Consider the following 26604-nt stretch of genomic DNA (forward strand, 5'->3'; position numbering starts at 1 on the left):
CAACTCAGTGGGTCACGCAGCATTTCTGGAGAAAAGGAATAGGTGACATTTCGGATCAGAAGAAGAGTCTCGACCCAAACCGTCACCTATTCTTTTCCACCAGAGACTTTTCCTGTCTGATTCATTGAGTTACTCCAGCTTTTTGTGTCTATCTCAAGTTCAATGCAAGGTTGAGTGTAATTTTACTTCGGAGTCACGTGAGTGACTACGTGAAGAACCCGCTCAGTGCGCAGGCGCGGCATTACGCCAGCAGTGCAACAGCGGCCTGCAACGGGAGTTAGGCGCTCCCGCTACAGAATGAACCGGACCGTCAGTTGAGTACCCTGAGGTCGGGTTTTCTTTTACAGGTGAGCCTTTTTCTGCTTGTGTTTTTTACAGGCAGAGAAAAAGGCTCTGGAACAAAACTGTCCCCCGTTCAAGGAGGAACGTATTCCCGTCGGGGAGGGGGGCAGCAACAGGCGGTAGGAGCGTTACCCGGTGTTCCGTAATTCCCCGACACCGTGCCGAGGCCAGCCCGCTAGTACCTGAGCAGCGGGCTGGATGCATAGCCACTCGAGAGGCATCCGGCAGGTGTTCCCGATGTCGGACGGGACGGCTCTCCACCCGCACGGGGGAGAGAGAGCCGCCTGAGCCGCTGGAGCGGCTCACGGAGCAGGTGCCTGCGAGACGCGCTGCTTGAGGGGCGCTCTCGCTACTACAAGGCACAAAAGCTCCAGAAGAAGGCGGTAGGAACAATTACCGGGCGCTCCGCTATCCCCATCACCGCGCCGAGCCCAGTCCCGCTAGTGCCTGAGCTGCGGGCTGGATGTTCAGCCATCCGAAGAGGCATCCGGCCGGTGGCTTCCGACTTGTCGCAGGGGACGTCTCTCCACCCGCATGGGAGAGAGACAGCCGCCTGAGCCGCTGGAGCGGCTCCTGGAGCAGGAGCTCCTGCGAGACACGCTACGTGAGGGGCAGTCTCGCTGGAGGGTTCAGGCATACCCTCCACAGTGCCTAGGCACTGCCCATCGCTTCCTCCTTAGTGTGGTTAGCTTTGGGGTGACCAGTGGCTGGGCTGGTCATGAAGAGGGGTCACTGGCTGAACAATATCGGGAGTATGCTTGAGGTACAGGATCAGGAAGAGCTGCTGGGTGTGGCCGCTATGTGGCTCCACCACTAGCGAGATGGCTTTTCAGTCTCAACTGATGGCCAGCTTACTACCTGTCTTTTCCAAAAAACCTCTCCAAGACAGGTAGCCATGAGGCGTTGGTTTTATCACGCCTCCCCTAAATTGCATTTACTCAAAGTGCCCACCATTATTGGGGGATACATTGAGCAGCGCATTTAACCTAAATATTTTAAAAATGCATTTGGTACCCTGACGTCGGCTATCATGTCCACCTGCTCATTCCAGAAGGGCAGGGTAGTATGGCAAAACACCTGACCCTACTGTTCAACGGTATACCTCATAACTTCTCAAATGAACTCACAAACCTGCCCTCAATCTATGAAATTAACAGGACTATGAGAACGCCGACCTCACAAGCACAGATCCTGCTACCTGGCACTTACCAAACCAGTCCTAAAAAACTGGACGAAGTGTTCAAACTATTCGGCACAAGAAGGCAGAGTCTGGAATGAGCACCACACTAAACCAGACAGCAGTACCTCTACGTGTCCACCAGGTGCGTCTTCCTCATGGTACTGGTGAAAGCTCGGGGCCTGCATGCCAAACCCATAGCATTTTAGGCCACGGCCCAGAGCAGGCCCCAGGGAAAATGCGCCACCCCCCAACAAACATCGTCCCTACAAGAACAAGGAACCAGAAACCGAAGAAAACAACAATGAAGACAGATAAGTATGGTTCCTACCATCACATAAAGGTTAAGGGTTGTACTAACAAGGGGTGGGTGAATCACGCCTGGTTAGGAAGCTATCACTCTTGGTAGTTATATACCAAAAAATAAATACAAGGGGAATAGAATTAATATCTTGCCACCAATTCAGCAAGCACCCCAAGGGGTCTACCCTCCCACGATGGTGATTGTCGCACCATCATTGATAAACCACTTGAGTATTTCACCAGGTATACCCATTCATGGGATTTGTAACTACTACCATGGATCCAAGGATACTTTATGGTAGACATCGACCTTGAAGATGCACACTATTCAGTACCTTCTCATATAAGTTTCGGATATACCGCAATTACCTGGATGGAGTAACCATGATGAGCGTTGCAGCATTTAAGTCAAAGTTATCCAGAATCAACTAGCCCTGACACTTAGAAACATTCCGTCATGGCATGTCTATATATTAACGACAAACTATCCTTGGATACAGCTTTAGCTGCATCGCTTCTCGGCCTTTTGGCTAAGATCAAGTGTAGTATCTGTTCTTATCAGTTTAATAATCTGATACGTCCCTTATCTAGGGACCATATATTAAATTGAATTTTGGAACAGGGAGATGGAATAGGGGCTTGCTCCGTCCACTCCACGCATCGACCCAGTATTGCAGTGCCTCTGGGAACGGTGCACAAAATATATATCCAGATATTTACGTTGACCATCCACAACTTTGTTATCTGGTATTCATTAAGACTATCAGTCATGGTACATTAACCACCAATCAACTACGTGGCAAAGTAATTGGGATATAGCAGCATTACCAGCTACTGAACTTTGTACCTTTCCTATGAGCTGAGATACTAGTGTTCAAAACTATCTCCATACCTGTAATATGGGGGCAAATGGATTAATCTGTAGTGTTATCATGGAATTTATCGGCAGGAAGGATTATGGTTGTACACTTCCACCTGTTTTGAGTAACATCTTATGTGTCCTGATGTGTTACTGAGCTTGTACTACTTAATGCCAATATGAATTGACTTAAACATGTTATATATTAACTTACTTAATTCTAGTGAAGCATTTGCTCAGTAATCCACCAAATTTGCATGTTCGTTTATAAGATAACAACATCACAGTGGTGGCATATACCAAACCACTTGGGCGGAGAACATCGATATTAGGTGACAATTTATTAACAATTAACCACCTGCATTGAAAACGGCTTCGAGAACAAACTGAAGACCGGGGCAGTGTTCCTTGATCTCACCGCAGCCTATGACACTGTGTGGCACAAAGGCCTCCACCTAAAACTCACCAAAGCACTCCCTGCCTGGGCATCAGAAACCATCAAATCTCTGCTCTCCAACCGCAGGTTCAGAGTTCACCTTGGACAGAACAAGAGTGCATGGAGAATACAGAAGAATGGGCTCCCGCAAGGGTCAGTTTTTAGCCCCAACCTTGTTCAACCTTTACACAAATGACCTACCCACCACCAAATCCCGCAAATTCATCTATGCAGATGACATCTGTTTGGCCTTCCAAGCACCAGATTTTGGTACATTGGAACAGGTGCTCAATGAAGACCTTGCTAAACTGGACGAGTACTGCAAAACCTGGCGCCTAAAACCAAGCCCAGCAAAAACGGTCTCTAGTGCGTTCCACCTCCATAATGCAGAAGCCACAAGAGAACCAAACATCTATCTGAGCAGGACCAAACTGAAGTATGCCCCCACTCCAACCTACCTCGGAGTGACCCTTGACAGGACCCTATCCTTCAAGGAACATCTTAAAAGAACAGCAGCTAAGGTGAAGTCCAGAAACAATCTCCTCAGTAAGCTTGCTGGCTCAAAGTGGGGGGCAGCAGCCCCCACACTGCGCATTTCAGCACTAGCCCTTGCATTTTCTTCAGCCGAATATTGTGCCCCTGTTTGGTCCAGGTCATCCCACACACACCATGTGGATACCCAATTGAACTCAACAATGAGGATCATCACAGGAACAATCCGCTCAACACCACTCCCCTGGCTCCCTGTCCTATCCAACATAGCCCCTCCACACATCCGGCGAGTAGTCCTCACTCAAAGGATGCTCCAAAAGACCAAAAACTCCCCTCATCTGCCAATTCACATGGACATCTTCAACCCACCCACTGCTCGACTTCCATCTAGACGACCAATTTGGAAGAACCCACCACCAGCTGATTTCACCATCCAATCAGCTTGGAAAAGGGAATGGGAGTCCAAGGACGTCCCAAATAAACATCTGGTGTCAGACCCCACCCTACCGGTCCCTGGCACCAATCTCCCAAGGAAGCAGTGGACGACGCTAAATAGATTCAGGACTGGACATGGCCCCTGCTTGGCCAGCCTTCACAAATGGGGCAGCAGTCCAACCCCATGGTGTGCTTGTGGAGAGCAGCAAACAATGCAACACATCATTGAAGCATGCCCTCAACAAAGACTCAAAGGAGGACTTGTCACCCTTCATACAGCAGATCAAGAGGCAACTGCTTGGCTAAAGGACTTTGCATTCGCTAAATAAATAATTAACAATTGGAAACCGTATGTCGTCAAACATGTTTGACCATCAGTAACTCACCTATCAGGTGAGCTAAATACTGTAAACATACATTTAAACCAAAAATATTTGCTGAAATTACTAAGCAATATGGACACCAGATATCGATTCCTTATATCCAATTAAATCACCACGTACTAACTTACGTCACATGAAACCAATCTCAAGGCAGCGGCAATGGAGACATTCCCGCGTATTGAGGGGTGGGGGGAACCTAATCTCTATGTTTTCCTTTCCTTCTACCTCTTCAATAGGTACTACGGCTTCATCAGTCGGGTACTACGCAAATTACAGTGGACCAAGTCCACAAGCATGGTTCTCAGTGATCCTCGACATGGTCATTAAAAGAATTGCAGAATTGGGAAGACCATTGCTGTGCTTGGATCAGCAGCACTATCAACCTGATGACAGCATTCCGTCGCATATCCTAGGGAACATACCTGAGGAGCATCAAGAAATGGTACACTGTTTTCCAAAACAGGAATTACACATTCAACTATAACAAAAAACTGTACTGGAGCTCCTGGCAGGTTTTCACCACAATGAAGGACATGTTCTGTTAGCCTACTCAACTTGGGTACCGCTCACTGGTGATCTTTCTTTCTTAGTTGGCTGTAGTTGGGTAAATATTGATGCCAAGTGTTATTTATCTAACTCCAGTAATAGGGAAACATCACATTTTCTGAAATCAGCATGATGTTCATGATTCAGTATCTCACCTAGGCTCTATCCTGACCTCGAGTACTGTCTGTGTGGAAACTTCATGTTCTATCTCGGCCCACACTGGTTTCCTCTGGGTGCTGTGGTTTTCTCTCACTTCCCAAAGGCATGTGGGTTTGTAGATTAATTGGCCTTTGTAAAATTGCCCCTAATATTTAGGGAATGGACGAGAAAACGTGAGAATATAGAACTAGTGAGAATGGTTCATTGATGGTCAGCGGAAACTCGATGGACTGAAGGGCCTGTTTCCATGCCATATGTTCAAACTAAATGTATTAGGTTTATACTCGGATGTGGGCATTGTTGATTTTCCTCACAGTTTTGAAAAAGTTACATCCGAAAAGAAATAGAAGTAAAATGGTATTGGATATTCAGGATCGCTCAATCGGTCATTGTATTAATGGTCAGTATTACATTATTTAGACAAAATAATGACTGCAATTGAACGAGCAACATGCTCGTTTATTATGCATACAATTTATCCTTAGGTTGGCATTATTTTCAGTAATGCAACAGAATATTACAGGTGGTGGGTGTGTGTGGAACAAGCTGCCAGAGGAGGTAGTTGAGGCTGGGCCTATCACATCGTTTAAGAAACAATTAGACAGGTACCTGGATAGGACAGGGTTGGAGGGATATGGACCAAGAGCAGGCAGGTGGGGCTACTTTAGCTGGGACATGTTGGCTGGTGTGAGCAAGTTGGGCCGAAGGGCCTGTTTCCACACTATCACTCGATGACTATACTGTTCTATTTTTGAATTGCAGAAACACTTGGAGCCATTACATTTTCTAAACACTTGATAAATGTTAAGATAGCCAGGAAATGAAATGAAAGTAATCAATGAAGACAGATAATTATCTGAAGAAGGCATTAGGGCAACAAATAAGGTTGTTTCTAGCTATAAGACATCTAAATCTAAATTAAGATTTATGTTCAGAAAATTAAACTTAATCATGTTTAAAAGGATTATACCATCAGAAAAGCCAGTCAAGAGTGTTTAATTGTCATTTGTACTGACAACAGAACAATGAAAATCTTATTTGCAACATCATAACAGGCCTGTAACATAATACACATCGATAATTAAGGTTTCATGGTTTCAAGGTCAGTTTATTATCACATGTACCAATTAAGATACAGTGAAAATTGAGTTACCAAACAGCCATACTAAGTGAAAAGCAACAAGACACACAACCACATAAAAGTTAACATAAACATCCATCACAGTGGATTCCACATTCCTCACAGTGATGGATGTTTATGTTAACTTTAAACATTAAATTTCTTCCTCTTTGTTCTCCCGCGGTCGAGGCAGTCATACCATCTGCAGTCGGGACGATTAAAGCCTCCGCAACCGACGATCGAAGCCCCCGTCAGGGTGATCGAAACTCCCGTGTCAGGGCGGTTGAAACACTTTCCGTGGCATGGAGCTCCTGAAGTGGCCACTTCATACCAGAGGCTTCACGATGTTAAAGTCCACAGGCCCCGGGGTTGGTGCTTCGATTCCCGGCAAAGGGATCACAAGCTTCCCAATGTTAAAGTCCCACAGACTCCTGCAGCTTGGAGCGCCCATTCGTCTCCAGGAAAGGCCACCAACTTCACGCTGTTAGGCTGCAGTGTGGACGGAGATACAATATGGAAAAATATCGCATCTCCGTCAAGGTAATAGTTTGACAAAAAGTTTCCTCCAACCCCCCATCAATCCCACCACATAAAACAAACCAAGGAACACTAAAACATACTTTTTAACACAAACTAAAAATAACAAATGAAGAAAGGACAGACAGACTGTTGGCGAGGCAGCCACTAAAAAATACAAATGGATGAAACATGAATCAAGTTCTGTTGGCAGGTGCAAATTTCTGGTGCTGCACTTCCCTCTCAGTGCTTCATGCAGTCTTTGGTTAATAAACTTGAATGTCTGCACTAGGTGACAAGAAGCAATTAACAAGGATGGCCACTGAATAACTCAGTAGATTGAAGAATGAATTTCAATAAAGAATTGAGAGAAATAATGAGCATGGTTATAATAAATCCAGAAAGGATAGACTCAACAGCATGACCTTTAATGTTCCTTTGTGTGGCTGCAATTGTAATTGCTGGAAGGGTATCAGCATGACTATTTAGATTTGTGCTCTGTTAAATGGAACTCAGAACGGAAGGATATCAAGACAAAAAGAAATGATTAAAACTTAGGAATTCTGAAACCATGAAAACCAATCTCATGGAATTCAGATTTGTTATATGGGACACTTGCTGTTTTAGTTTTCTGGAAAGAGAGCTATGACCAAATTCGGCTCTAATACAACCTACAAATTTTGCACATGGCACCACTGTGGTGGACCAAATCACGAATGATGATAAGATGTACAGGATGCAGATAGAGAACTTAGTAACATCGTGTCAGAACAATAATCTCTCTCTTAATCATAATAATCATCATAATAATCATGATAATACTTTATTAGCCAAGTGTGTTTTGCAACATATGAGGAATTTCATTTGCCATACAGTCATACCAATAAAAACTAACAGTACACACAAAATACATTTTAACATAAACATCCACCACAATGACTCGTCCACATTCCTCACTCTGATGGAAGGCGAAAAAATGTTCTATCTCTTCCCTTCTTTGTTATCCCACGGTTGGGGGCCTCGAACCTTCCGTTGACAGGGCGATCTTGGTTCCCGTAGCCGGCAGCGTTTGGGCCCTCGCATCAGGGCAATCAAGCTCCTGCATCTGGGGGAATCTCAGCTCCCCTGCACCGGGCAATTGGACCTCGGATCAGGGCTGGTCAAAACCTGCCGTGTCATTTGGTGCTTCCTGACATCGATATCTACCCGAGTCTGCGAGCTCCTCGATGGTGAAATCTGCAGGCCGCGGTTGGAGAGTTAATCCGAGGCAAGGGATCGCAGGCCCCAATGGTAAGTCCACATCCCTGCGGTGGGGCTCAAAGTCAGTCTCAAGCAAGGCCTCCAGCTCCATCATGTTAGGCCGCAGAGCAGCCGAAGATACGATCGGGAAAACAACCGCCTCTCCGGCAAGGTAATAGATTGAAAGTTTCACCGAACCCCTCCCCCACACCCCACGTAAAACAAACCAGAGAACATTAACACAAACTTTTAAAACACACTAAAAATAACAACAACAAAAACGAAATGTCGAGACAGACTGTTGGCAAGGCTGCCATCATGCGGCGCCCCCTGGTGTTAATGTCAGCAAGATGAAGGAACTAGTTATCAACTTCAGGAAGTATGGTGGAGTACATGCCCCAATCAGCATTAGTGGTGAGGGTATGCAAATGGTCGAGCTTAATGTTCTTTAACGTTAATACTACCAATGGTCTGTCATGCTAAAATCACATTGATGTGACAGCCAAGAAGATACACTAATGCGTCAACTTCCTAAGGAAACTGAGGAAATACGACATGTCTCCAGTGACTCTTACAAACTTCTCCAGATGCACCAGTATGCTACCGGGTTGTATCACAGCTTGGCTTTGCAACAGCTCTGCCAAAGATTGCAAGACATTTCAAAGAGATGTGGATGTAGCCCAGTTCATCACACACCAACCAGACTTCCCATCATTGATTCCATCTACACTTCAAGCTGCCTTGAAGATGCAGTCAACATAATCAAAGACTTATCCCACCCTGGCCATTTCTTCTTCTCACTGCTCCCATCCAGAAGAAACTACAGAAGCTTGAAAGTGCACACTGCCAGACCCAGGAACAGGTTCTTCCCCTCTGTTACCACATTTCTGAACACCCCTTCCATAAGCTAATGTACTGTTCCATTCAAAAACTTGTCAATGAGGACATTTGGTTTGTCAATGGAACTGATGCGCTACAATTCTGAGAACTATATTTGGCAATCTGTAACTTCTCCTTTGCTCTATCTATCATTCTTAAGTTTGAACTAACCTATCTATGCATGGTATATCTGATCTGTTTGGATAGCATGCAAACAAAGCTTTTCATTGTACCTTGGTACATGTAACAATAATAAATCAAAACCTAAACTGGGCTACATTCACATCTCTTTGAAATTTCTTGCAAACTTTGGCAGAGCTGTTGTTACATAAATTTGGCTGAAATTCATTTGATCACCAGTCCAATATAAAATAATTAATTAACTAAGTCTCTCTGGCATGAGATAAGATGTATTCATGTATGTATGGCAATTATTCCAAAATATTCAAGTTTAGGCAATAGGCAATAGAATAGGCAAAATCATGATTAATTAATGATGGGGTAGCAACATTAATAGGGGATGATATCAATACAATACAATAGTTAGTAAGGATCCTGGCTCAGAAATTCAGGGTATAAAATTGGTGGAGGTAAGAGTATCCTGAGACAGGAAGCATTGGTGAGAGATGCAGACTTCTGAATGGTAATTGTGAAAAAAGGGCTTGGTATGAATAAGGAAAACAGGGATATGTTTAGCAGGGGTAATGTATATGAGATTGATTTCCAGATCAATACACTGAACTGACGAGGGAACAAGCTATTTTAGATCTAGTACTATGCAATTAATAATCTTCTTGTAAAAGAGTTCCAGGCAAAGAACGACAATTAAACAATAGAAATTTACCTGAAGTTTAGAAGTCATGCAGTTTTACCTGAATCCAGGGTTTTTAATCTAATCAAAGGAAACTATGAAAGAATAAAGATCAGATTGGTTATCATAGTCAAGAATAATACATTAATATAATATTACAGTGGACAAGAAATGATTAGTTTTTGAAAAAAAAATAATATATAGTTTGAAACAAGCATGCATTCCCTTAAGGCATAAATAGACAAGAAAGAAAATGGTCCAACCATGGATTACTAAAGAAATTAAATTGACCTAAGTATGTCAGTGAACAGTAGAAGTTGTGGGGTAGTTGATGGGAATGTGTAGAAAATAAAATGGGACCAATGTAAATTAGCTGTTGATGGTGCCTGTAAACTTGATGAACTAAAGGGCCTGTTTCCTTACTGGAATGCTCTATGGCTAAGACAGTTGATCTTTCAAAGCACACAATGCTGTGCTGTTTATAACCTCTTGATGTGTACATTCTTGAGTAAATGTTTTACACTATGTTATGCTTTGTAGATCATGTGCTGCCAACTTTGTCATTCAACTATAAAGAACAACGAAAAGTGTAAAATGAGATTAGAAATCAATTCCAGAACACTAAAGCTGGCTGATCATGAGTGATTGATTAGGACCTGCAGAAACACATGTTTTGTTTGCATGTCAGATCACCAGCTAATATAAAATATATGTTTTTTTTCCTTTCAGGTTGACAGTTCGTGGTTCAGCTTGGAATACATTCGGTTCCACATAGTACTTCATTTCACCAGATCAGTTAAAATAATTGGAGAACAGAAATGCTATATTTAATTCTAATTACTGCATGGTTCCATATGCACTGGATATACACTAATTGCATTGGTGATATCAACCCCTGCGGACATCTGCCCAAATAAAAATATATATTATGGACCTAAATCATGGCATGAACTCAAAAAGCAGATGTAGTGCAAACAAAGTCACATTAACCTAGCATTCATAGATGTTGTAGATGTGTCCACGTGAGTTAACAGCAGTTATTACAAGAATAGATCTATCATTACAGGAATTGGATGGACCTTTGTATTTTTACCTTTGAGTGGCTGGGGCAACCTGAGATGCCAATGCCTCTTCCTGCTCATGGACAATGAGCGACTGTGCCCACACACAGGCAAAGACTGAGCTGCCAGGATAACCCAGAGACTGCTAGGGCTGCCTCTTCAAGCCTAACGCTGAGCTGCCAGGATAAACCTGAGATCACCAGGATAAATCTGAGACTGCCAGTACCTCTTCTTGAGGCAAGTGTGAACTGCAGGAAGAAGCCTGATATTGCCATGCCTCTTCCTTTGAAGGCCAGGAATGAGCTGGTGGACTGCCCTGAGATTGCCCCAAGACTGCCCTTGTGCTCTGATGGTAAGGGACTAATGCTTGGTTGAAGAGTTATTTAAAAAAAATTGTCCTGAGGCAAGGAAAGATCAGAAAGGAGATTGCAACATTTGGAAAATAACTCCAGCCAACTGAATTCACATTAATGGTGAACATAATGGCAAAGTAGAATTAGACGAGTGCATATATGTTAGGACCTTGTTGGACTGAAAGATACTATAGACATACCAAGGGACATGTCAATGGAGACATTTGTAAGCAAAGATGAGAATGTTAGAATCAAAGCATTGTGTAACCTGCAGCCAATGTCAGTGAGTACAGGTGTGATGAATAAATGAGACTGGACATGAATCGGAACATGGACAACAGTTTTGAAGTAACTCAACCATCTGGAGAGTAGAATGTTGTTTGCCAGCCAGGAATACTTTAAAATAATTAGATCTAAAGGTTACAAGGAATGAAAGTGTTTCAACTTCAGGTGACCTAAGGTAACCCATTGTTAATTAGGTGCAAATAATCTAATTTCATATTCTCCACTTATTCAGATTTTCCCGTTCATCTGCATACTTGGGGAAGTTGCATGAATCAATTAACCAACCAACCCACACAGCTCAGGAAGAAACCTATGCAGACTTAGGGGAACATACAAATTCTACACTGAGAGCACCCAAGGACAGGGTTGAATTCAGGTCACTGGAGCAATGTTTATTGTCATGCATACTGAGGTACAGTGAAAAGCTTTTTGCTATGTGCTAACCAGTCAGCGGAATGACAATTCATGATTACAATCGAGTTGTCCACAGTGTACAAATACATGATGAATGGAACAACGTGAATAATGTTTAGTGCATGATAAAGTCTGATCAAAGATAGTCTGAAGGTTTCCAATGAGGCAGATAGCAGCTCAGGGCTGCTCTCTAGTTGTTGATAGGATGGTTCTGTTGTCTAATAACAGTTGGGAAGAAACTGTCTCTGAATCTGGACGTAAGCGTTTTCACATTTCTATACCTCTTACCTGATGGGAGAAGGGAGAAAAGGAAGTGGCAGGGGTGCAACTTGTCTGGTGGCCTTGCAGAGGCAGCGTGAGGTGTAATTGGAGTCAATGGAAGGGAGGTTGGTTTGTGTGATTGTCTGCAGTTGGTCAAGGCTGCTTGGAAGACTGGATTTAATGCACAGCTCATCTTTTTGAGCCATTGTAGTAATTGAGAGCAGTACCTTTTAGATTTCTGCACATTAAGAGGATATGGGGACAATGTTGGGAAATGGCACTGAGGTAGAAAAGCAGCCATGATCTAGATGAAAGGGCTGGAAGGCCTGTTCCTGCTTCTGTTTTTATGTTCCAGCACTTTGACAAAACAACAGCAACGTTCCCAGCATGAAGGACAACAGAGAGATTGTGGAAACAAAGTCTGATATCTTTGAAACCATATTTCAAATATGAATCAATGCTTTGAAGACAGACAAGAATATACTGGAGGCTAAAGAAAAAGATTATATTTCACAGGGCAGCCAATTATGTCAACCTCCAACAATGAAGATTAAAACAACCTTCAGCAAAGCTCAGATGTTGTTCTGAAATTCCAAGTTGCAGAGGAACTGTGATTCTTTTTGACTGCACTCCATGAGATGACTAACTGAATAATGGAGGGCAATGAGGCATTTTAATGTAAAAGCTTAAAGTATAGAATTCTTGTGTGTGCAGAAAATTGTGAAAAAGTTACTCTCTGAAATTCTCCTTGCATCCTTATCAATAAAAAACTGCTGTTCAATAATAGTGCAGGAGAGACTTGGATGTAATTTTTTGATACGAATCATAAGCTCTGAAGTTTTTAAGGCTATAAGAAATTATATATAACGTTTCATATCTCTTGCCAATTTATTTTCTCCCTGAATATTTGCAAACCACCCCACGTTCATGTTTCTCTCTACAGGCCTTCAGTTACAATAATTAAAATGATCAGAAAGCACTGAGCGGATATTTGCTTTTTTTAAGAGAAGGCCAGGCACATTTGTTCTTAAAAGAACATGAGTTGTAACCTGTGCTGTGTTGACAGTGTAACAGCAATTAACAGGTAAAGCACAGATGTCTGCCATAGTTTATTTGCTAGCCAAATTATTTGCTAGCCAAATAAACTAGCTCTTATTTTGTCAATGTGTTCTATCTTCAAGTTCTCCCTCAGAAACTTAAGTTCAAGTCCTGCTGGAAGAAGACCTATTGGTAATTGGATCCAGTGGTCTTGTTTTACTAGAGGTGGTCAAAGATACCAAGTGGTGGTTTCTCCAGTGTAGAGAAGACCAAACATCACCTACAAAATCCCAGAATGCTTCTAGCATTCCTCTCTCCTACCCCTGTAAACAGTCTGAAGAAGCGCCCAACCTAAAATATCACCTATCCATGCTCTCCAGAGGTGGTGCCTGAACTGCTGAGTTACTCCAGCATTTATGTCTTTCCTTGGTAAACCAGCATTTGCAGTTCCTTGTTTCTATATTTTAACTACATAATGCCTCCACAACATTGGAGAAACTAAGTGCAGAATGCGTGATCACTTTGCCGAACACTGCATTCAATCCTTGGAGCCACCTTGAACTTCCTGTTGACTTTGAATGTAATTCTTCCAGTTGTTGATTAATTGTCTTTTTCATTCCTCTTCCATGGATAAACCACAGCTTGGTCCCTTTGACCACCTCTGGTAAAACAAGACCACAAGGTCCAATTAGCAATAGGTCTTCAGAACTTAGAACAGGTTCTTCAGAACTTAGAACTTTTCCTGGGGGAAAATCAGAACTTAGAACAGGTTCCCCCTCCCACTTTGAAACTATTGGTCTGTGGTCTCCTGTATTGTTGGAATGCAATCATAAGGAACAGTGTTCAAGAATGAACTGCAGATGCTGGAAAATCGAAGGTACACAAAAATGCTGGAGAAACTCAGCGGGTGCAGCAGCATCTATGGAGCGAAGGAAATAGGTAACGTTTCGGTTCGAAACCCTTCTTCAGACTGATAGGGGGTGGCGGGGAGAAGGAAGGAAAAAGGAGGAGGAGGAGCCCAAGGGCTGGGGGATGGGAGGAGACAGCTCGAGGGCTAAGGAAGGGGAGGAGACAGCAAGGGCTAACAAATTTGGGAGAATTCAATGTTCATGCCCGCCGGATGCATGCTCCCCAAGCGGAATATGAGGTGCTGTTCCTCCAATTTCCGGTGTTGCTCACTCTGGCAATGGAGGAGACCCAGGACAGAGAGGTCGTATTGGGAATGGGAGGGGGAGTTGAAGTGCTGATCCACCGGGAGGTCAGGTAGGTTCTTGCGGACCGAGCGGAGGTGTTCGGCGAAATGATCGCCCAACCTCCGCTAAGTCTCACCGATGTAGATCAGCTGACATCTAGAGCAGCGGATGCAGTAGATTAGGTTGGAGTAGATACAGGTGAACCTCTGTCGCACCTGGAACGACTGCTTGGGCCCTTGAATGGAGTCGAGGGGGGAGGTAAAGGGACAGGTGTTGCATTTCTTGCGGTTGCAACGGAAAGTGCCCGGGGAGGGGGTGGTACGGGAGGGAAGGGAAGAATTGACAAGGGAGTTGCGGAGGGAGCGGTCTTTGCAGAAGGCTGACATTGGGGGAGATGGGAAGATGTGGCGAGTGGTGGGGTCACGTTGGAGGTGACGAAAATGACGTAGGATTATTTGTTGTAAGTGACGGCTGGTGGGGTGAAAGGTGAGGACTAGGGGGACTCTGCCCTTATTGCGAGTGCGGGGATGGGGAGACCGAGCAGTGTTGTGGGGTATGGAAGAGGCCCTGGTGCGAGCCTCATCTATGGTGGAGGAGGGGAATCCCCGTTCCCTGAAGAATGAGGACATTTCAGATGTCCTGGTGTGGAACGCCTCATCCTGGGAGCAGATGCGGCGTAGGCGGAGGAATTGGGAGTAGGGGATGGAGTCCTTACAGGAGGCAGGGTGGGAAGAAGTGTAGTCCAGATAGCCATGGGAGTCAGTGAGTTTGTAGTGGATGTCGGTCAGAAGTCTATCACCTGCGATGGAGATAGTGAGGTCAAGGAATGGTAGGGAAGTGTCGTAAATAGTCCAGGTGTATTTCAGTGCCAGATGGTAGTTGGTGGTGAAGTGGATGAAGTCAGTTGTGTGTGGGTGCAGGAGGTGGCCCCAAAGCAGTCGTCGATGTAACGGAGGTAGAGGTTGGGGATGGGGCCCTGGTACGTATTGAACAAGGATTGTTCGACGTACCCGACAAAGAGGCAGGCGTAGTTGGGGCCCATGCGTGTGCCCATAGCCACGCCTTGTGTTTGGAGGAAATGGGAGGAGTCAAACGTGAAGTTATTGAGGGTAAGGACCAGCTCCGCTAGGCGGAGGAGAGTGTCAGTGGCTGGGTATAGGTTGCTCCTCTGGTCGAGGAAGAACCGGAGGGCTTTGAGGCCATCCTGGTGTGGGATGGAGGTGTAGAGTGACTGGACGTCCATGGTGAAGATGAGGGGGTGAGGGCCTAGAGAATGGAATGCGTGGAGGAGGCGGAGAGTGTCTGAGGTGTCTTGAACATATTTAGGAAGGGATTTGACCAAGGGGGATAGTATGGAGTCAAGGTGGCCGACTAGGAAAAGGGGAGATGCAGCGAGACCTGGGTGTCATGGTACACCAGTCATTGAAAGTGGGCATGCAGGTGCAGCAGGCAGTGAAGAAAGCGAATGGTATGTTAGCTTTCATAGCAAAAGGATTTGAGTATAGGAGCAGGGAGGTTCTACTGCAGTTGTACAGGGTCTTCGTGAGACCACACCTGGAGTATTGCGTACAGTTTTTGTAAAGGAGTGATTACTGACACACTGTAAGCTTTACTGTGAGTTTAATATAGCACGTGGCACACACGTCCCAGCACTGACTGCATCCAGCCTTCAGGCGTACTGGAACCTAGTGGGAGGTACAAAGGGAGGAGACTACAGTTATACTAATATGATGGGGCGTGGTTAGTGGTGATGAGGTAACTACATTATAGGTTGCATGCATAACCCATCTACATCCTTTCCCTTACGATTCAAACAAGTTACTACAGTGGCAGGTTTATTATACAGAACCTGCATAGCTAAGCAAACTCACCGTAGCGAGCCGGAGGTTTTACAACCCGACCCGAGCGAGTGCGCACAGCACCTTCACCCTCCCCACCCGAAAGAATAGGAGGAGGGACAGGAACAGAAACAGGAGGGGGAGAGAAGATGGGTGGGGAACCCAGCTTGAAGGGGGAACGGAGAGGCACAGGTGAGCCAGGTGAGAACGAAGGGGTAGAACGAGCTGAAGTTGGAGAGAGAGAAGACCTTGCAGGAGACAGCAGAGCCTGGGGAGCAAACCCGGGAGGAGCAGGGGGGGGCTACCCGAGGCAAAAGGACCGACCGTGGCATGCAGGGAGCAGATGGTACATTAGTGGAGGAAGGCTCGACACGCGATGGAGGGGTATACGGAATCGCAGGAGGTGGTTTGGGCTCGTTAACCGCCAACAGGTGCTGGCGGCTGCATCGGTATACAGTCCCTTCGAAATCCACGAGGTAGGACCGTGGCGCGCTGTCAAACCCGACGACGGTGGCAAGTCGGGAATAGCCGGTGGGCGTCTGCAAACGGACGACCTGTCCAGGCATCAGTGGCGAAAGAGGGCGGCAGGATTTATCATGCGATCGTCGCTGGATCTCGTGCTTCTGGGCAATACGTTTCTGGACATCAGCAGGCTGCAGGACTTTGGGCATCAGGGACTGCTGGGCAATAGGCATCGGAGGGCGGACAACTCGGGACATGAGTCGCTGGGCAGGGGATCCCATGGTACTGTCTCTGGAAATGTTCCGAAGGTTCAGGAGACCCTGATAGAAATCCCCGTTCGAGAGGCGGGTTGGTTCAAGCAGGTGCTTAGCGCTGCGGACCGCCCGTTCAGCTAGACCATTGCTTTGCGGGTACTCCGGGCTGCTGGTGAAATGATTAAAGTTCCACTTCGTGGCAAACGCTCGAAACTCGGTGCTGGTGAACTGGCGACCGTTGTCTGTCTGCAGCCGGACAGGGGAACCAAACGTGGCAAAGTGGCGGCGAAGCTTGCTGATCACCATTTCGGAGGTGATGGCAGGGAGGAGGTCCACCTCGAACCAATTCGAGTAAGAGTCTACTAGCACAAGGTAATGCCTCCCGCGCCAGTCGAAAATGTCGGCAGCCAGAGAAGACCAGGGCATGTCAGGTGCAGGCTGCTGCAAAAGTGGTTGTCTTTGCTGATGCGGGGCAAGCGAGTGACAGTCCGGACAGGAATCCACCCTTGCCTGGATGTATTTAGCCATGGCCGGCCAGTAGTACTGTTCCTGGGCATGAGAGATAGTGGCATCTGCCCCGGGATGACCCATGTGGGCGGCATCGAAATACAAGCCATGCAGCGATGCCGGGATGACAACTTTGTGTCCTTTGATAATAATACCGTCACGGAGGACTAACTCATCGCGGACCAAAAAATAGGGGTGGACGCTGGCAGGCAACGAATTCCGCTTGGTGGGCCACCCGCGCTTGATGACAGCAGCAAGCTGCTGCAGGTCAGGGTTGTTCGCGGTATGTTCAACCAAGCACTGCAGCTGGTGAGAAGGGACGAAGTTAACGTTCAGTACCTGTAAGTCCGACTGCTCGAAGGGGTGTTGGTCACAAGAGGCCCGGGGGGCCCGGGACAGTGCATCGGCCACATGCATCTCGGTGCCCCTCTTATATATGATTTTAAAGTCAAAGCGCTGTAGTTGCAGCATCATCCGCTGTAGCCTGGCAGGAGCGCAGTGTATTGGTTTGTTAAGTATTGTTACCAGTGGCTGGTGATCCGTCTCAACGGTGAACCTGGTGCCAAATAAGAAGTCCTTAAACTTCGAACACGCGAAAACCACCGCCAGCAGCTCCTTCTCTATCTGAGCATAGCGCTGCTCTGTGTCCGTCATGGTCCTAGAGGCATAGGAGATAGGCAGCAGCGAGTCGTCAGCGTGGAGTTGCAGGCAGGCAGCACCCAGACCAAATCGAGAGGCGTCGCAAGTGACCACGATCGGAAGCAGCAGATCAAAAAACTTCAGTGTAGGTGTGCTGACCAGCCTCGTCTTCAGCAGGTCAAACGCCTGCTGGTGGTGTGGAAACCATGCCCAGGCAATGTCCTTCTTTGTGAGCTGTCTCAGGGGGGCGCTCAATTCGCTGAGGTCGGGGATAAACTTCCCCAGGTAATTCACCATACCCAGGAAACGCTGCAGACTGACAACGTCTGTCGGGGCGGGCAGCTCTGAGATGGCGCTGGTCTTTTGCGGGTCTGGCTTCAACCCTTGGGCCGTGAAAATGTGGCCGACATATGTGACCTCAGGCACCCGGAACTTGCACTTTGACCGATTGAGCTTCAAATTTATCTGCCGAGCACGGTCCAAAATCCGCCGGAGGTTGTGGTCATGTTCGGCCACATCCCTCCCATAGACCAGAATGTCATCCACAATAATCGCGCAGGGCAGACCTGCAAATAATTGTTCCATTGAACGCTGAAATACCTCGCTGGCAGAGTTGATGCCGAAGGGCATCCGTAAAAACTTAAACCTGCCGAAGGGCGTGCTGAACGTGGTCAGGTCCGTGGAGCGTTTGTCCAGTGGTATTTGCCAAAACGAACTTCTGGCATCGAGGACGGAGAACACAGTGGCTTGTCCCACCTGGGCGGCAACATCTTCGACAGTCCTCATGGGGTAGTGGGGCCGTTTAATCGCCATATTCAAGTCCTTAGGGTTGATGCATACCCGTATCTCATTTTTTCCTTTCTTCAACGTGGCGACCATGGTGGAGACCCATAGGGTTGGATCGCTGACAGCCTCCAGCACTCCCATGTTGACCATGTCCTTCAGCATATTTTCCACCTTGCCCTTCATGGCAAAAGACATACCGGGTCGTCGGCCGATTCAGCTGGCTCGACCGGCTGGTCGTTGTCATCCAGGACCGCTGGTTCGTAGACAAAGGCTTGAGCTCTCTTCATTGCGTCGGGACCGGCCAGGTTGAGCAGGAGTGATGCTTTGACCGCGGCTGGCTCATTCCGGTGCGCAATATTAACGTAGTGAGTGTAGTCCATCACAAAAGTCGACCATCGCTCCGCAATGTCAGCGTCGAAGACAAGGGGAGATGGCTTTCGGCATGAGGATGCCATGTCAAGGGAAACCCAACACTGGGCACTAACGGGGACAAAATAAATGAAAACCGGTAAACGGGAAAAGCGAGTTTTTCAAACTTCTGACACCATGTAAAGGAGTGATTACTGACACACTGTAAGCTTTACTGTGAGTTTAATATAGCACGTGGCACACACGTCCCAGCACTGACTGCATCCAGCCTTCAGGCGTACTGGAACCTAGTGGGAGGAACAAAGGGAGGAGACTACAGTTATACTAATATGATGGGGCGTGGTTAGTGGTGATGAGGTAACTACATTATAGGTTGCATGCATAACCCATCTACAGTTTTGGTCTCCAAATCTGAGGAAGGACATTATTGCCATAGAGGGAGTGCAGAGAAGGTTCACCAGACTGATTCCTGGGATGTCAGGACTGTCTTATGAAGAAAGACTGGATAGACTTGGTTTATACTCTCTAGAATTTAGGAGATTGAGAGGGGATCTTATAGAAACTTACAAAATTCTTAAGGGGTTGGACAGGCTAGATGCAGGAAGATTGCTCCCAATGTTGGGGAAGTCCAGGACAAGGGGTCACAGCTTAAGGATAAGGGGGAAATCCTTTAAAACCGAGATGAGAAGAACTTTTTTCACACAGAGAGTAGTGAATCTCTGGAACTCCCTGCCACAGAGGGTAGTCGAGGCCAGTTCATTGGCTATATTTAAGAGGGAGTTAGATGTGGCCCTTGTGGCTAAGGGGATCAGAGGGTATGGAGAGAAGGCAGGTACGGGATACTGAGTTGGATGATCAGCCATGATCATATTGAATGGCGGTGCAGGCTCGAAGGGCCGAATGGCCTACTCCTGCACCTAATTTCTATGTTTCTATGTTTCTAAGGTATGTGGAGATGAGTTCGTTGGGGCATGAACAGGCAGAGACAATGGGTCTACCGGGACAGTCAGGTTTGTGGATTTTGGGGACAGTGAATCGGCCTACCACAACTGAATCATCCTACCATAACCAGAGAGCAGTGCTGAACTACTATCTACCTCTTTGGTGACCCTTGGATTATCCTTACAAAATTCTTAAGGGGTTGGACAGGCTAGATGCAGGAAGATTGCTCCCGATGTTGGGGAAGTCCAGGACAAGGGGTCACAGCTTAAGGATAAGGGGGAAATCCTTTAAAACCGAGATGAGAAGAACTTTTTTCACACAGAGAGTGGTGAATCTCTGGAACGCCCTGCCACAGAGGGTAGTCGAGGCCAGTTCATTAGCTATATTTAAGAGGGAGTTAGATGTGGCCCTTGTGGCTAAGGGGATCAGAGGGTATGGAGAGAAGGCAGGTACGGGATACTGAGTTGGATGATCAGCCATGATCATATTGAATGGCGGTGCTGGCTTGAAGGGCCGAATGGCCTACTCCTGCACCTAATTTCTATGTTTCTATGTTTCTATCCTTGATCGGACTTTGCTGTCTTTAACTTGCACTAAACGTTATTCCCTTATCATGGATCTATACACTGTAAATACTGTAGATCGATTGTGATCATGTATTGTCTTTCTGCTAACTGGATAGCATGCAACAAAAGCTTTGCACTATACCTTGGTACACATGACAATAAACTGATAAACTAAACTGATCAACTAAACTGAATTAAACAGCATTTCATCTTCCACCTGGGACTTCATGTTAAAGGCTTAGCTTGTTTGTTTCTTCCCTCTCTTTTTTCTTCCCCTCTGGGAGTGGCAGACATGGCCAGCCTGACTTACCGAGCATGTCTTCCTGCTCTACATTTCACCTCCCCCACATTCTTTTCTCCATATTCTTTTGTTGCCGTCCTTGTTCTCTAACTGCTCCCATTCACAAATTACCATGTTTACAGTTGATCCCCATGACCATTCTGGTTTTACTCTATCAGAGACATACCCTCTCACCCTCCCCAACCCAGCCTGCAATTTGACATGCATCTTTTGTCTTATTTCCAGTTCTGAAGGAGGGTTTTTGACCTCAAACGATGACTCTGTTTTTCCTCCCACAAATGAGAACTGACCTGTTGAGTATTTCCAGAAACTTTAGCACCTTCAATATTTTTTGGGTACACAAAGCACATGATCTTTACCAGCTGTTAACGAAAAAGAAATTCAGGTAGTAGTGTGATTTTTGGCCTCATAAAACCTTTAAACTTTCAGTCAAGGGAGACTGTACAGGCTAAATATGTTTGTCTCCATCTTGATTGAATGAATACTTTATTTTCACATGGTCCCCTTACACTAGGTCCTTATTTGTTCTTACAATACAATACAATACAATACCTTTTATTATCATTTGAACCTCACATGAGGTTCAAACGAAATTTGGTTTCTGCAGCCATACAAAAAAAGAACCAAGACACACACCAACACAATTCAATTCACATAAACATCCATCACAGTGAGTCCTCCTCACTGTGATGGAAGGCAAAACTTAAACATATCTCTGCCCTGCACTCCCCTCTCCCCCCCATGTCAGAGCCAAGGACAGAGTCAAAGCCCCCGGCGGGCGATGTTAAATGTCCCGCAGCCATTAAAGCCACGCCGGGCGATGCAAGGCCACGCACCGGGGTCTTGGTGTTGGAGCCCCGGCGGGCTCTTGGTGTTGGAGCCCCGGCGGGCGCTCACAAAGTCCCGCGGCCATTCCAAGCCGCGCGGGGCGGTGATGTAGGCCCCGCTCCAGGTAATCTTCAACCCCGCAACTCGGGCGGGAGAAGTCGCCGTTGTGGAAGCCCCGAAAAGCGGTCTCCCACCAGGGACCCGTGGGCTCCCGGTATTACTGTCCACAGACCTGCGGTGGGAGCTTCCGAATCTCTGGGGGTCGGGTCACAGCAGCGTCCACCACAACTCCACCCACTCCGGACTCGGCCAGCTCCGTGATGGTAAGTAAACCCGCAGCTCCGCGACTGGAGCCCCAGGTCATTCCTGTTGGAGGCCGCTCCACATTGCAGCCCCAACGACAACGGAGACCCGACAAAGAAAAGGTCGGGTCTCCCGTGCAGGGGAAAGACCTTAAAGTTCCCCCACCCCACCCCACCCCCACACACATACCCCGACAAAAAAAACAATAAAAACTACATAGAACAAGACAGAAAACAATAAAAAGACAGACGGACTGCAGAGGCCGCTGCTGACAAGAGTCGCGCCACCCACTATTGCCGCCCACTTATATCCACAACATGATGGCATAAGAACTGTGATCTTATTAACACAGCCAATCATGGTGCAGACCAGTGCCATGCAAAGCTGCAACACGTTTCTCAATCTTTCTTGCTATATTGCTGAAGCTCATCCAACAACCTTTCTGCTGCAGCGTATCGAATATACAGAACAAATAGGTGACTGTTCAATTTACATCATCCCAAAATGATGGTGGTCCCAGCCTCAGACACCAGTTGCTTGTGCATATTCACATTTGGATGAACTTCAAGTCACCTTTGACTCATTCACTGAAGCACGTGCGTGAATGGGTTTTACACTGAACCCCCCAAGGCAAAGATTATCAACTAACCTACCTCTTGTACACAAGCCCGTCTTCAACACCAAAGATTCAACAAAGTCCCTGGAAAACATGTACCATTTACCACATCGCAGGAAGCACCTCTCAATAATTCAGACACTTTCACAGCTGCTAACTGTCTGAAGAAAGTGTGTTTGAAGATCAAAATCATATCCAGCCTAAAGCTCATGGTCTATGAACAGCAGCAATCCCTGCTTCAAGAGTCAAGAGTTAAGAAAGTTTTATTGTCATATGTCCCAGATAGAATAATGAAATTCCTACTTGCTGCAGCACAACAGAATATGTAATCATAATAAATAATATAACAAAAACTGAGAAAAAAAGAACAAACAATAGCAGTGCAATAATAATAATAGTCTATTGTAGTTCATAGCTTATGAGGTTGTAGTGATTAATAGATGGCTGTAGGGAAGAAGCTGTTCCTGAACCTGGACTTTACAGATCTCGGGTTCCTGAACATTTTTCCCAATGGCAATGGTGAGATGAGTGTGTGGCCAGGATAGTGTGGGTCTTTGATGATGTTGGGTGGCTTTTTAAGGCAGTGACTACGATAGATCCCTTCGATGGTGGGGAGATCAGAGCCGATGATGGCCTGGGCAGTGATTACAACTTTTTGCCGTCTTTTCTGCTCCTGGACGTTCAAGTTGCCAAACCAAGCCACGATGCAACCAGTCAGTATGCTCTCTACTGTGCACCTGCAGAAGTTCAAGAGAATCCTCTTTGACTTACCGAATCTCCGTATTCTTCTCAGGAAGTAGAGATGCTAATGTGCTTTCTTTGTGATTGCATCAGTGTGCTGGGTCCAGGAAAGATCGTCGGAAATATGCACGCCCAGGAATTTGAAGTGTTTGACTCTCTCCACCATCGTCCCATTGATGTAAACAAGATTGCGGTTCATCGACCTTCCTCTTCCAAAGTCCACAATCAGTTCTTTGGTTTTGCTGATATTGAGAGCCAGGTTGTTGTGCTGGCACCATATGGTCAGTCAGTCGATCTCACTTCTATACTCTGACTCATCAACATCTGTAATTCGTCCCACAATGGTGGTGTCATCAGCTAACTTAAAAATGGAGTTTGCACTATGTCCGGCTACACAGTCATGAGTATAGAGTGAGTAGAGCAGGGGGCTGAGCTCGCAGCCTTGAGGTGCTCCCGTACTGATAATCACTGAGGATGAAGTGTTTCTGCCAATTCGAACAGACTGTGGTCTGTGGATGAGGAAGTCGAGAATCCAATTGCAGAGGGTTGCGCAGAGACCCAGTTCCGTGAGTTTCATAACCAGCTTTTTTTATTTTTTTTATTTTTATTTTTTTAATAAATTTATTCAATTATTAAAGAATAATATTACACTACAATAAAACAAGCCAGAACCCACCACCATAATACAATACAAACATGTAATAAACTACTAAACAACTATGATACAATCCTTATTGAGGATACATTCAACACCCTGCGGAGCCCAGCGGTCCCGGAACTCCCTCAGGGTGCCCGCAGACAGGGCGTATTCCCTTTCTAATCCCACCCGGGCACGGACGTAACCCCGGAAAAGGGGCAGGCAACTGGCTCGGGTAGAGCCCTCCACCATCTGGCGCCGTGACTCGCGGATGGCCAGCTTGGCCAGGCCCAGGAGCAACCCAACCAGGACATCTTCAGCCCTACCCTCTCCCCTACGCACAGGGTGTCCAAAGATGAGGATGGTGGGTGAAAAATGCAGCCAGAAGGCAAGGAGCAGCCCCTTTAGATATTCAAACAGTGGCTGCAGCCTCACGCACTCCATGTACACGTGGTACACAGACTCTTCCAGCCTGCAAAAGTGGCAGGCGGCTGGCGAGTCTGTGAACCGCGAGAGAAACAGGTTGCAGGGAACACCTCGGTGCAATACCCTCCGCCCCAGGTCCCCAATGTAGAGGGGGAGAATCCCTGCATGGAGGGACCCCCACCGGGGGCCCCCTTCATAACCAGCTTGGAGGGGATGATGGTACTGATCGCTGAGCTGTAGTCTATAAACAACAGCCTGACGTAAGTGTTTTTATTGTCCAAGTAGTCCAGTGCGGAGTGGTGAGCCAGTGAGATCGCATCCTCCGTGGACCTATTGTGACGGTAGGTGAACTGTAGGGGGTCGAGGATCTTATTGAGGTAGGAGTTGATATGTCCCATAACCAACCTCTCAAAGCACTTCATCACCACGGACGTTAGTGCCACTGGTCGATAGTCATTGAGGCATGTCACCAAACTCATCTTGGGCACAGATATTATTGATGCCCTCTTAAAGCAGGAGGGACCCTCAGACCTCAGCAGTGAGAGATTGAAAATGTCCACAAAAACCCCTGCCAGTTGGTCTGCACAGGTTTTGAGAACTCAACCGGGTATACCATCAGGTCCAGGCGCTTTCCGAGGGTTCACCCCCTGAAGGATCTTCTGACGTCGGCCTCTGTGTTGGCCTCTGTACACTTTCAGGAAGCAGACTACTAAACTGTGTGTATCGCTCAGCATTGTAGAGATACCATCATAGCTGTCGACTACAAAAACCTTCTGGATCACAGGCAGAATATGTGAAACAATGTCTGTATCCTCTCCCAGAACGACATGCCCTGAACATAGTCAGCCCTATGGACAGGTTATGTCTCTAAACATACGCAGCATCAAAGTCTCACAACCCTAATCTAAGTTGCATCATGGCAAAATATCACCTCGTGAACAGAGGAAACAATTCAAAGGTGATCTGAGAGCCGCCTTGAAAATGTTTAAATACCTACTCATTTGTGGGAATCCCTTTCCCACAACCTTTTGGCGAGGTATTGAGAATATCAAGCCCATTCATTACAAAAACCCAGCATTTTCTTTTTTTTTTATTGCAGTATATTGTTTTTTTCTTTAAACGATTCTTTTCTCATTTCAGATCGATCAACAACACTGAGGTGTCATTGAGATTCAAAGCTTCCACAGGAAGAATGATGACCAGGAAGATTAATTTTATATGTGAGCTTTGACGATCAGTCTTGGCAGCACCTTTTATCACAGAGAAGTATAACAGAATAATTTGTTCCTCATCCAACAACACATTCAATCATGCCATTAGATCATGATCGGAATCTTGGCTGACTTTTCTTTCGCCCTTTCTCCAAGCTAGTGACATTGAGAACAACTCCAGCAGTTTTAATGAAACCCAAACATAGAAACATAGAAACATAGAAAATAGGTGCAGGAGGAGGCCATTCGGAGGAACCACCCTCAATAATTCAACTCAGTTGCAAAGTTCCATCCTTTCTCTTTACTGGTCTGGTTAGCTTAATTCTCCTTCCCATTCCTACACAGACCTTTCTGTCATAGGTATCCTCCATTGTCAGAGTGAGGCTAAACGCAAATTGGAGGAACAGCATCTCATATTTCACTTGGGGAGCATAGAGCCAAGTGGTATGATTTATCTCGCTTCAGGTAGCCTCTCTCTATCCCTCCCCCACCTATGTTGCATAGCTTCTCATTTTCACCCTACAAACAGCTAACAATGGCCTGTTTCCTGTTTCCTGTTACTTTTTTGCATATCTTTCATTCATTGTTTTTTATCTCTCCACATCACCGTCCATATATCTTGTTTCCCTTATCCCCAACCAGTCTGAAGAAATTAACTCGACCCGGAACGTCACCCATTCCTTCTCTCCAAGGATGTTGCCTGTGCCGCTGAGTTACTCCAGCTTTTTGTGTTCATCTCTGGTTAGCTTTATGTTGCTCAAATCCCCCAGATCCTCTCAATGAGGTGTTAATTCTGTGGGTGACTCCATCTATGTCAAATGCTTGCTTCTAGCACTTCTTACTAGTTAAGAAATACAGCATGGAAACAGGCTATTC

At 46.2% G+C, this 26604-nt stretch overlaps 1 non-coding gene across 1 annotated transcript; it reads left to right on the forward strand.

Annotated features, from left to right (window-relative positions):
• Positions 1-2332: 2332 nt before the first annotated feature.
• Positions 2333-2524, forward strand: LOC116972647. Its single transcript, XR_004411846.1, has one exon. It is a non-coding gene; the product is annotated as a U2 spliceosomal RNA (small nuclear RNA).
• The last annotated feature ends 24080 nt before the right edge of the window (positions 2525-26604 follow it).

Source organism: Amblyraja radiata, chromosome 4 (genome assembly GCF_010909765.2).
Source record: "Amblyraja radiata isolate CabotCenter1 chromosome 4, sAmbRad1.1.pri, whole genome shotgun sequence".
In the NCBI taxonomy this organism is placed as follows: domain Eukaryota; kingdom Metazoa; phylum Chordata; class Chondrichthyes; order Rajiformes; family Rajidae; genus Amblyraja; species Amblyraja radiata.